Source organism: Neodiprion pinetum, chromosome 2 (assembly GCF_021155775.2).
Source record: "Neodiprion pinetum isolate iyNeoPine1 chromosome 2, iyNeoPine1.2, whole genome shotgun sequence".
Lineage (NCBI taxonomy): Eukaryota > Metazoa > Arthropoda > Insecta > Hymenoptera > Diprionidae > Neodiprion > Neodiprion pinetum.
In genome coordinates, this window is record NC_060233.1 from 18551764 (window position 1) to 18564750 (window position 12987).

At 37.5% G+C, this 12987-nt stretch overlaps 1 long non-coding RNA gene across 1 annotated transcript; it reads right to left on the reverse strand.

The window, feature by feature from the left end:
- Nucleotides 1-5956: 5956 nt before the first annotated feature.
- On the reverse strand, nucleotides 5957-6472 carry LOC124212045 (uncharacterized). The gene is made up of 3 exons (XR_006881564.1): nucleotides 6368-6472; nucleotides 6177-6271; nucleotides 5957-6087 (listed from the first exon to the last, which is right to left on the reverse strand). It is a non-coding gene; the product is annotated as an uncharacterized lncRNA (long non-coding RNA).
- Nucleotides 6473-12987: the final 6515 nt, after the last annotated feature.

Here is a 12987-nt window from a genome sequence, read left to right on the forward strand (position 1 = left end):
CCATGCCAATCCAAACCCTTCCCCCCAGCCGACGCCTTCACACCGATCACTTTTATACTATAATTACTCGGTCATCAATAATAAACCAACTATACCATTTAAATCGTCTATCTCCCGTAGAACCGATTCTTTATTTCTTCTATCATTTCTTGCGTTGGGAGTAGTGGCAAGTAAGTGCATAATCAACGTGTACGAACCCTGAAGTAGCCAGATAACATCTTGGTTGGGCGTAGAATAAGTTTCGATTGCCGCTCATCGAAGTCTACGCGTTCTACCTCGTAACATTATTATCTAAAAAACATTACTTTTATCGTCTATTTCACAAAACTAAATAATTTGAAACTTCTCTCCGTCAACTCTTGTATTATAAACTGAAGTTTACAAGTCAAACAAAATTATATTAACTGAAGTATAACTATTCTATTCTAGGCAATGTGCACAACTCACAAGTCAATGATCTTCACAGGCCGTTAACGAACCGATCAGATTTCCACTTTTTGCACTTCGCGCAGCAGTACTGCGTTTTCCTGCCTTTGTCGGCTTTATAGAAATGGCATCGCTTTCTTTTTTCTAATTTATTTGATCCTAGCGTTGGGTTAGCAATCTCGTCCGAGAACGATATTTCTTGGACGCTATCAAAGACTTGTGCAATCCGGGCTTCGCTCAGCGCTCTTGTAAATGAGGTTTTATTAATGAAATTGTCAGTTCTTTCAAAAACTTTCTTCTATTTTTATTCTTATTTTCAGGCAGAAAATGATATAAAATGCAAGCATTAACACTGGCGTGATCCAGCATGCCTAAACAAAAGCGCATTGGCCAGCGATTGCTTGTACAGGCGAAGAAATAATTTCCACTGACCTGATCAAAACAATCTGTGCCATATTTGTTTTTATCATAAAATTCTATCATTTCTGGTTTTCCATTTACTTCACTTGCAGCGCCCATTGAAGCATTTCTTTTGAATGAATCCAGAATCTGACGCATATTTTTGCGTAGTATGCCTATTACTGTTGAATTAAATTCTTGCTTCATTCTATTACAAATCTCAATCGAAGTGTATAATATTGTGATGAAAAGAACACTCTCATCTCGCTCTGCCGGCACTTTTCCAATGTACGGTATGGTGTTGTACATATACAAAGTTTTCGCGTCGTTCATGGAAACTGTTTTTATTCGATTCGATTCCTGTTTGGAATTGATGTAAGGACGTGCTGAGAAACGTCCACGAAACACTAACAATTGCTCATCAATAGTCAAAAACAGACTCGGATTATATTTGTTTTGACAGTTCATTAAAAAAATGTCACAAATTTCGCGAATTGGCGTTAGTATATTTTCGGCACGTCTTGCAGCTCGCGTAGCTTTGTCACAGAATCGAAGCCGACAGCTAATAAATTCGAATCGTCGTTGTGACATCGTCAGTTTGGACAGCGTTGACCCGAACTCGCGCGACCAGATCTCCGATAGACTTACTCGGTCATTATTTTGCACGCTGCAAAAGTATGGAAGGCCTATGAATGCCTTCAATTCGTTGAAAGTAACGGTTTGAAACGTCGATGCACAATCTCTGTTACCTTTATCGGCTAAGTATCGCTCGATTTCGGCATCCACGTATTTCAAAATAATTTCCAATATCTCCTAGGTAAATAACGCGCTCCAATATTGTAAATGTGTACGTGAAGAGACAGCTGCACCAACGGCTTTAGATTAAGCAACGGTAATATTTGACCTGCGGCCTCAAATTTCCGAAGCGGTGCGGCTCCGGATTTGACCTGCTCACAGCAACTGTTCGGATCTTAGACTTTCAAGCGTGAGGGTCGGTTCCCCTTCTTATATAATTTTTTTTTTTAGGTCATGGTATCAGTGACCCCCTCCCTTCTCAGAAAATTATTAATCGAAACCGATCTGGCCCGGACATGAAGGACCCCGCTTTTCAAACGAAGGCTTAAAATTATGTTTTGTTATTGTTGGATCGGTCGGTAAGCCTTGCTCATCGTATGATGGCTCGAGTCCTATCTCAAGTCAAGAGATGTCGTTACTCATTCGTTGAGACCGTTTATTTATCTTCTGAAACTAATCTTCAGTTGCTTATCCGCAATTTGAAGTTACCTATTCACAGGGACTCCGCCCTTGTTCAGAGACTATGTTGCACGGAAAAGACTGAACTTTCTCATTGTAGCCCCGATCCTTGGAACTCGACTCAAACTACACTAGTACTTCGAAAAAATCAAGATTAACTAATACACTGTTCAATTTTATGAGAGTCGGCAGACCCGATACTTTCACTAACACTGTGTACGCCCAACTTCCTGAAATATTACATTTTACCTACTAGGGCTTTTTTTAGTACATGCATTTCATTAAGGTCATGCAGTACTCCTACCTTTACTGACCGAGCAAACTTACCCTTTTTCTTCGTATATTAAATTCGTTTGTTTATTCAATACGGGAAGAGGAAGCGGAGGTTACCTAACCCCAAATCCCTGCGCCGTAAGTAACGCCTTCAGTATTTCTCAAATCAAACTTACCTTCAAAGTAATTGGAAAAAAATGGCGTGTATTACACGTGCGGATGGGCGATATCTGACTCGTGTGATTATAGCGCTCGGCTTGGTGCATGCTGCGTCCACCGTTGTACTCGTGGGATTGCAGCACTCACCCTTGTGGCTCACGCTGCAAACTTCACACTCATGGAAAATCGCCCAGTTTCCACACTTGTAACATAATATACTATACCGTAGATATGTCGTAGGCATCTAATAAAATCGGGCATTTAATTAAAAGCCTAGTCATCTAATTAAATGCCGGCATTTAATGAAAATCGTATTGATGTCTTTCATTCACCATTATCTGCCTAGGGATTTACTTAAATGCCGGCATCTAATTGAATGCCGGCCGGATCTCCAGGCAAATAATAAAAAAAGCAAATGTATATCCCTGAAATATATCAACGCGTCATATTTATTAAACTATTATAGTCAGCTAGAAAATCATATAACATAATAATATTATATAAGTCATTTGAAAATTTGTTATAATTCATTTAGAAAAAAAATGTAGACAACAGTCTTTATTCGCACAAGGATTAGAATTGTGGCACCGAGATCCGCATTTCATATTGGCTTTGAAGCAAGAACACCGCTTTGTCGAACATTGCTCTTTTGTCACTTTGCAGTTACATTTTTTGTAACCTTGGCCCCCGCATTTTGATTGCGCCACCGCTGCTTCTCTAAGAGTAAGAAAATTATCTCTCCGAACATCCAGAAGAGTAATCATACTGGCTCCTGATTTCTGTATCTCCGGTCGAGAAGACCAACCCTTCATTATTCCTGCCTTAGTTCCGATTTTATATACTTCATTTTGTTTATCTAGAACAACGCCCAAGATTCTGCTGAAGTCAATGGAGGCTCGATCTACAGTTGAAACTGCTAGTGTAATGCAATCTCCAGCAGCCAATTCTGGAAATTTCTCAGTAGAAAAAGTTACCATTTTATTTACTGCCAATTTCTGCCTACTATGGCAATCTTCCTGTACATCATGGATATGTTTTTCTCTTGAGCATAACGAGCAAAAAAATGTATCTTGATCGGCCAAGGTCCCACAATTAATGTGCGTTTCCAGATCACATTCCTGACATGTCACTGCGTCTAAGTGATACACCAGATCCACAAACAATACACATATGCTCCTGGGTTTTTTCCTGTGTACTCAGTACCATGTCTCACAACAACTAATAATAATCTCACATGCACTCCTGGGGATGCGCCATTGTTGTTTCATGTAGTACAGCATCTTATCTCGACGTCCATGGCCAGTTTGATTATGAGCTTCTAACAGTTTCTCGAAATAACCTTCCACTGGAACCATATAGACTAAATCGTCACTCTCGCTACTCCGCTTCAAGACAATACTACTCACAGACCCGATTTGCAACAATTCATATTTCTTGAAGTAGTAGTAGTGAGACATATCTGCTTTCGCTTCCGTTCTGCTCAAAATCGTTTTCACTTTTTCAAACTGCTCACAATCCCACATCACTCTTTTCCCATTATTGGAATCCATGATATGCTTGATTTTTTGCAAAAATGATTCTTCACAAACACCACTTCTCTCCATTTTCAAGAATTTCCAAAGATTTATAAATTGGCGAATCTGTATACTCAATAACGGTTACTGACCGACTGCTTCTATCTGAATTAATTGGGCATAATATTTGTTTTGAAACTGTCGCTAGGTGAACATGCGCGGTAAACACGGGCGGATCGGGCGTGGATATACATTTGATTTTTTTATTATTTGCCTGGAGATCCGGCCGGCATTCAATTAGATGCCGGCATTTAAGTAAAACCCTAGGCAGATAATGGTAAATGAAAGACATCAATACGATTTTCATTAAATGCCGGCATTTAATCAGATGACTAGGCTTTTAATTAAATGCCCGATTTTATTAGATGCCTACGACAGATATATGTGTGAGATACGGAAGGCCTGATTCACCTAATTTCCATTCGCCTCAAACCACCTTGAACACAAACTTGTTGCACACAACGTCACCCCACCCAGCATTATTCGTAACATTAGTCGTATTAAGTGTTATTCGGCACGGACTTATTTTATTAACTCATCCAAATACTGTAGTGAAATAATGAAAAAATCGAAACAAATGCCGTGCGCCTTATTTGAAATCAAATACTAACGTGTTATCACGTCTACTAGGACGACCTATCAGAGGAACGCCGTATCAAATAACCTTCACGTGGAATCAGCCCGTATCAACTTTTTGAGAACATTTTTAACCTAACCTAACATTTTAAAAAAATCATAGATGGAAAATAAGTTTTCGGGATCGCTGATTAGGATTCTAGAGTCAGAATTACGAAATTTAAAATGGCAGTAATTTTCCGAAATTTCCAATTTTTTTTTTTAAAACTAGAGTACGGAAAATTCTGAAAAAGATATACAGGGTGTCCCATTTTAATCTTACATCTAAATTATCTCGAAAAATATTGCTCTGATCAAATTTTGTTTGAAACAAAAGTTTTAGAGTTCAAAGGGGGACGTTCAAAAAAAATTTTGTTGAAGGTCCCAAATTTACAATAGCGACGCTACGATGGCTGACATGGTTTTTTTTAATGGAAACCTAACTTTTTTTTATGACAAAACAATGCATTGCATTGAAACTAACAACTTTTGTGAGAAACATTTTTCGATTCAGATTGTGGTTTTCATGTTGGAACTCCATTTTTGACTATTTAGCGCTGTCCGGAAGGTACCATACAAAACCCAAACAAACCCAAATAAACCCAAACGAACCGATTTTTGGGTTTGTTTGGGTTTGTTTGAGTTTGTTTGGGTTTGTTTGGGTTCGTTTGAGTTTATTTGGGTTTGTTTGGGTTTTGTATGGTACCTTCCGGACAGCGCTAAATAGTCAAAAATGGAGTTCCAACATGAAAACCACAATCTGAATCGAAAAATGTTTCTCACAAAAGTTGTTAGTTTCAATGCAATGCATTGTTTTGTCATAAAAAAAAGTTAGGTTTCCATTAAAAAAAACCATGTCAGCCATCGTAGCGTCACTATTGTAAATTTGGGACCTTCAACAAAATTTTTTTTGAACGTCCCCCTTTGAACTCTAAAACTTTTGTTTCAAACAAAATTTGATCAGAGCAATATTTTTCGAGATAATTTAGATGTAAGATTAAAATGGGACACCCTGTATATTATAAAACTGTGTCTGGGGAATACGTAAAAAAAAGACGATTCAAAAATAAACGAGTTTTTTCACCATGATTGCTTACAAACAACATATGCATAAATAAATTATTACAATTTCGCATGGAATTTTAATGACTTCGGCATCTGAGAGTCTAAAAAGTATTTATGAGCACATAAAAAGTGCAAAAATATACTAGAAATATGGAAAAAAATAGGTGTGACGTATACGTCCCACTGCCCCTCAAAAGGTTAAATAATGTAGGAAGTGTTTCTCGACCTTCTTGATGTATAATGATGTTTTTTTGGTGTCGTAGGTCAATCAAGAACTAGTCTCATTTTTACGTTTCGCCCCTTTGGGGGGCCATCCTCAGAACTGTAAAAGTTTATTCACATCATACAAAGTGAATTGACAACTAATATAAACATCAAAAGAAGGAAAAACAATTAACGTCTTATACTTACACGAAACATACGTGAAACAACGAATGAAATAACCGCATCGTAACACGGTCATTCGCAAATCAGTCATGTCCGGGAGAATAAAGACAGGTTGTCAACTACAATCGTGAAAGAGTCAGGTTAGATTTACCGTTACTGTCAATAGGCATGCGACAACCAAAGAAATATTTTATTTCACTTCGAATCATCCTTACCAAGATGAAAAGCTTCCACTTTCCACTTATCTGAGTATTTCGGTAACGTGGTAGCACATACAAATCAACAAGTTTCTCGGTAACCTCGAGAACCGTTACCGACACTTAAACCGTGTCCGTAGAGGAAGAGAAGGTGCAAGGAGAAACACCATTGACACAAATTGACAAGTACGGTAAACCTCATGTAGACTAAAACTAACAACTAAAAACATGGCGTCTGTTCAATGACATCATCATGGTGCCTATCATCTATCTATCGCCTGTTACCGACATAATAGTTAGATCCTCTGTCGTAAGAAGGGTTATCTATTGAGCTCGTTCGCAATCAAACTGTGCTATACGTCACTCGGTTTGTCAGTATCAGATCTAAGATTTACTGAACTGTTATGGCCAACAGTATTACACATTTCCAAAATGAGCCTTTTTATATAATCCTTTTTACGACAGAGGATTTTAAGGTTACTAAAATTGAACGTATAATCCATCCTGTGTTTTGTGAAGGCCGTTTGTCTGTCCTGATCCGCAAAAATGTTACGCTTGTGTTCATTAATACTTGTTTTTAAAAGTCTACTAATTTGGCCAATGTAGCATTTGCCACAATCATTACATGGAATTTCATACACTAGATTTGAACACTTATCCCTAGGGTACTTGTTCTCAGGTAAATGCGTGTCCGTGTTAAATAACACCTGAGACAAATAATGTCTTGTCGAATATTGCTGTGTAGAATAAGGTGGTGTGCAATATATCCGTGCACTGAGTGGTTTGACACCAGGCGCGGACTGGGCCGTCGGGACATCGGGCATAAAGCCCGGTGGGCCGGTGACAAACAGATCGATGTGGGTCCATGAAATTTGGGCCACATCAGCTAACGACATTCTCCATCTCTGCGTTACCTAGAACCAACGACGTGGAATCCATCTTTGTTGTGACTTGTTTACAGGTGTTACGCTATACTCCACTATAACTGAGTTCTGACCATAAAATAACAATGAAATATGTTCAGAATTGATTTAAAGAGCGTAACTCGATTAGTATTTAATACATCAAATAGTAAAAAATCACGAGTAATGATCATTTATGAGCATGAAAAGTTAGTATCCAAAACGCGATTGAGCAGCAGTAAGACAGTATTAGGGCTGGAGTAGCACCGTCTTATAATCAGAATAAGGAGTCCAAGCGGCAATCGGAGAAATTTGAAAATATGAACCTTAACAAAGCAACACAAACCTTATCTGTTTACTCCTTTAGTAATAACCTATATGGCTATATTACATAGTTTAATGAAATTTTATCCATAAATAAAATAATTCGTATCCATTAACTTAACAAAAATATTTCCCTTGCATAGGCCGGTTTCATGAGGCCAGTCCGCGCCTGTTTGACGCGAATCGAAATTAATCAGACCACGCCCGTAATGATTTTCGAAAATTCCGCTACAAAAAATCTGAAAAAATATAATTTTTACGTGCCATTTATTTCTTCAATCTCAAAGAGTCTAGGAATAGTACACGCAGCTTGGTGCGTGCCTTGGCAGCGTTCAAGTTTTCCCTATAAACATACCCCCACTTACGTCTCTATAGCTCCGTTCCGAGATATTATTGATCAATGAGAATGCCTGCGCTGGCTAACCTTAAACTAGGTCAAACGTGTAACCTGGCACTTGTGTAGTTGTGACAGAGCACCAATACCGACTCACCTGCGTCACACGCGTGTTTGGAATCGTGGCAAGCTCAGCTTTCCGAAACTTGCGCACGGCAGGTCATGTATCGTAAAGTACGTTATTCGGATCAGGGTTATCATTAGGGTGTACCGAACGAAACAAAAAAAATTTTTCAAACGTACATCAAAATTCCGGTTCAGCATTTCAAATATAATATCTTAGCCAAATATCAGCTCTTAACAATGATATTTGGAGGTGCCTATTTTATTTTTTCTATTTTCCATTTAAACAACACGTAAAAAAAGTCGGAAAACTTGAATTTTTTTTCTCGTAAGCAGTTTGACTTATACATTACGTAAATACAGCTTCTTATGAGAAATATTGCGCTATCTAAAAGAAATTATGAAATAGAATTTTCCTAACTCTAACCTATTAAGAGATATTCAAGATGACTCAACGTTTATAGGCGAATATCCCTTAATCGGTTAGAGTTAGGCAAATTCTATCACATTCCTTTTTTAAAGAGTGCAAAATTTTCTGTAAGAATCTGTACTTGCATAGTTTATAAATGAAACCGTTTTGGAAAAAAAAAAATTCAAAAGTTTTCCAATTTTTTTTACGTATTATTTAAATGGAAAATGGGATAAATAAAATATACACCTCTAAATATCAATATTAACAGCTCATATTTGGCTGAGATATTCTGTATGAAATGCTCTACCGATATTTTGATGCGCGTTTGAAAAAAAACTTCTTTTTTTTCGCGTACCTCAGTTATCATATTCAGATGACCATTGGAAGGAAGATGAATTTGCATTTCAAGGTATTATGTATACGGAAAATAGTGATTTGTTGAATAAATTGTTCGGAGTCCAATTAAAATTGTAATATATCATCAGTTCCAAATTCAATGTTTATTGCAATTTTGTGCAAAATCTATTATTCGTTGAATCAAATTTGAATCCATGTGATTTAATAAAATAAAATTATAGGCATCTACCGGTAAAAAGTAAAATTGGATTTTTGTCAAAATCTTGTTATTTTCATGACATTTCAACGAATTTGTAGCGTCAAGAAATTACACTTGGAGATATTCGAAGGTTGCCACTACGCGTGATGTTTGAATTGAAGTTGTTTCAGCGTATTTCAAAAGTCGCATGTGAAAACGATTGCAGCTTTGAAAAAAATATTTACGTAATCAGGTATAATGGCTCATACCTTCGGAAATAATTTGCATTGATGTTGAATTTTTCGTATTTGTGTTAATATCTCTTCTGTGGAAATCACCACCGTTTCAAAGCTAGCTATAGGTACATTTCCTGTACTGTAAATGTTAATTCAGATCTACAATATATGAAACGGTAGATTTAACAGAAATCAGCAAATTTTAACACAAAAATGATGGCTACTTTGTCTTGTCGCGTTCAAACGACGCAAAACGAGAATGCACTAGTGATTTATATGGTCACCAGGTATTACAGCAATTTCCGTCAGCAGAGAAAAACATGATTGATAAAATGATGCGTCAGTAAAGAAGAACAACAAATGAAGTTGTACTGTACAGTGAATATATACGATACAAAAGAGAATTCTTTTCTACAGAATGCATGCATGTTATAAAGATTAAATAATGCATGGGGTATGTATAACTATAATATCTGATTCATTGAATTCATGTTCCGGGAAACTTTGAGAATGTTGAATGTAGACATCCTGCCTTTTTTCGACATGTAAACAAACATACGAGAGGACCCTGTGCCCTGGCATTATATATCTACTATACCAGACTTACTGAAATTAGAGGCGAGACGAGGCGAAACAGCAGGAGCTGTCATTTTATTTGTTTTTCAATTGAATACAGCTGTTATAGAAGATACCCGCATACACTTGGGATATAAAAAAAACCCCGTTATGATTCACGACAAACATAATCTACACGTTGATGAAATTAATAGAAATTGTTCCAATCTTTACAGCTACATAGCAGCTCCTTTGAAAAAACAGAAACTGTTTTTTTCGAGTTAGATCTTCAGACGCGACAAAACGATCTAATGTGGAAAAATGTTAACAGAGACTTGAAATAATATTTCATTAACGGGAAAAACATGGGGTAGGATCTGGAACGTAGATAAAAATGACCGCCACTGATCCGATCAAAGTGGTCAATCACGATAAACTCATATTCTGCAAGACGGTTTACAACTATCAAAAGTAGTTTGTATGGTTAACATGACAGCAATCGTTAGCTTCGAATATGCGAACATACAGATGCAGAGCAGATGCCAAATGAAATCAAGTTAAACCGTGATTCACTAATTCCGAAAAACTAAATGTTTTCGAAATATCGGCAAGGTTACCAATACCAGTAGTTGAAAAAATAATCGTCCCGAAATAACTATGCATCGACACCTGATTCTCTAAGTACTTGGTGGTTTTGATAGTAACTAAGCTTCGTGCAGTGGTTTTTTCATCAGTACTAATTATTTTTTAAACGAGCATCCATACCTCCATACCATACTATCCATGTACTTATGCAGTAATGCGGATCGATAATGCTGATACAAGTACGAATATTGGAAAACGTCCTCATGAGGTGAGAGCCTGGTCGTCGGTGCCATGTTATAACCACATAACCTAAGTTTGTAATTTTAATGGAGTCAAATCGTCATTCATGGGGTTACCATCCACACGCGAAAAAACACGGCCAACGGTCAGCTGTCAGCCTGGTTGCATTGGTTTGATTTTTTTTTTCACCAGATGACACGCTGCAAAGTAACAATTTCGATATCTGGTAAATATCTCTGTGTAATCATTTACAGAACTCAGGTGGGACAGTGTAGGTTATTCGGTGACGGTCACCATGGGAACAGCTGTATGTATATAACCGCAAAGGTGGAGGCAGCAAGGAGGGATGATCGACCGGGGGTTGGTTTCGCAACTGAGGTCTGTCCCTCAGTGCACAACCAGCAGCCCCTGCGGCCGAGTGCTTGCGAGTCCATTTCCCCTTCCGAGGGCCTGCAGGTTCAGGTAAAGGTAAGTCAACAGTCCATTTTCCGTCTTTTCATTAACGATTGTAATGCACAATCGTCTTCTTCAGCTTCAGCTGCTCGCTCGTTTTTAGGTTATAATTCCCGCAACAATTTTACGTTCTCTTCATTTCGTACACATGTCAGTGAATTGTATTCTCAGTACCGACTGCGTGATGATCAAAAATTGTATCTAAAATATTTCAAATACTGTTCACCAATCACCACCAATTATTGGCAAGCAGAAAAAAAAATTTAGAAATTTGTTGACAGAAAAAAATACAAATTGATAAAAAAAAGAAAGGAAAATGCTTATTATACAAAGACAATTTGATCCCTTACGGTGAAAACGCTTGGATTGTCGACGAGAAATCTTTGATTTTGTTTCATTTCGAACACGTACAATAACGCAATACACTAACGGATTATGAAACCTGACACGTCCAGTTACCATATTAAGCAGAAAAGTCATGGAGAACTTTTGCGGTAGGTTCAAATTCACATGAATTATTTTACCTTTCAATGGTGTACGTGCGAGCCTCATAAACAATTCAATCTAATTAACACATAGTGCATAAGTCAATAATTTACGCCAAAGGCACTGAAAGCGTTTATAAGTGTTGATGGGGAGTTACGAGGGGTTCGATTGTTCTTCGAAAGGCAATGCATTATATACTTTGAAATCCACGGCAGTTTGATAGTCATCTTATGGAATTAGCGTATGTATTGCCGTTGTGAAAAGTCAATGCACTTTATATTCTATGCCCTAGGAATCGTTCGCAATTCACACAGTCATAATTTGTAATTCAATCATTAGAAAAGCCAAGTCAGTAACCCCGCCAACCGCACTTATGCCATACCTTACTTATCTGTAATGATAATAAACCGATGTTAGCTCAAGTTGTTCAGCCGGGATGAGAGATGAAGTGCGAGAGCGAGAGAGCTGGGAAAAGTGGATGAAGATTTGAAAGAGGAGCTGACCGAACTGCTTTGTTTTTAATGCGTGAGATACAGAGAGTGCAACAGTCATGCGTCTCGCCGATTACCGACAGTATAAAATCGGCGGAAATATGAGAACAAATGAAACGACGGATGCTTGAAGAATTCCGAAGATAATCTTCTGAATGTACGGAATATTAACCAAAGTATGGAATGTGCAAATCTTATCAGGACACAAAGTGTCCTCTGAAAATAGAAAGCAATCGTTCTCTGCAGATTTTTGCATGTCGTTTACGAAACAGGTATTCAATTTTACGAAAGTAGACGATAAAACGTATAGTGTGTTACAAATTTTCACCATCTCCCCCATCGAAACGAGATGGACTATCGGCGAGATTTTTAAATACCTCAACAAGTACTCCATAAAAAGCATTTAATTCGATTTATTCGAAAATAAGTTTGTTGTAAGAAACTAGAGCACGACAGTCTCCATATACCATCAAAATTGGACTTGGATACTTTGTGGAAACATCGACATCATCTTCAACCACAGAGATAAACATCTTGAAACAGTACCTTAAACACTGAGATTTTAGACTGATAAATTCTCAACTTGAGAACTTGACGCACTAGGTGATTTTGAGATTCTTTTGAATGGGAACTTATTGAAATTTATTGGTCGTACTATATTTCGTTCGGTGCGATGTTAAGAATATTCGATACCACTGAAAAGCACGTTCAGTACTTTCCTTATTTTCAAGATGTAATATTTATGTTCGGAAAAAATTGAATTAGCACATGTAAGTTATTTCATAGTTTGACAATGTAAGGAATCGTTTTTCGAGCCCGGAATACTAGAATCTATCTTGTGATAACTTCAATCCAACAACCGTCTCTTGTCTGGCGATTAAGTTCCCATATCGTCGAGGTTAAATCATGAATTGACTAAAGGAACAGGGCACGAAAGAAGTGAATAAATAAAAACTTGTCAC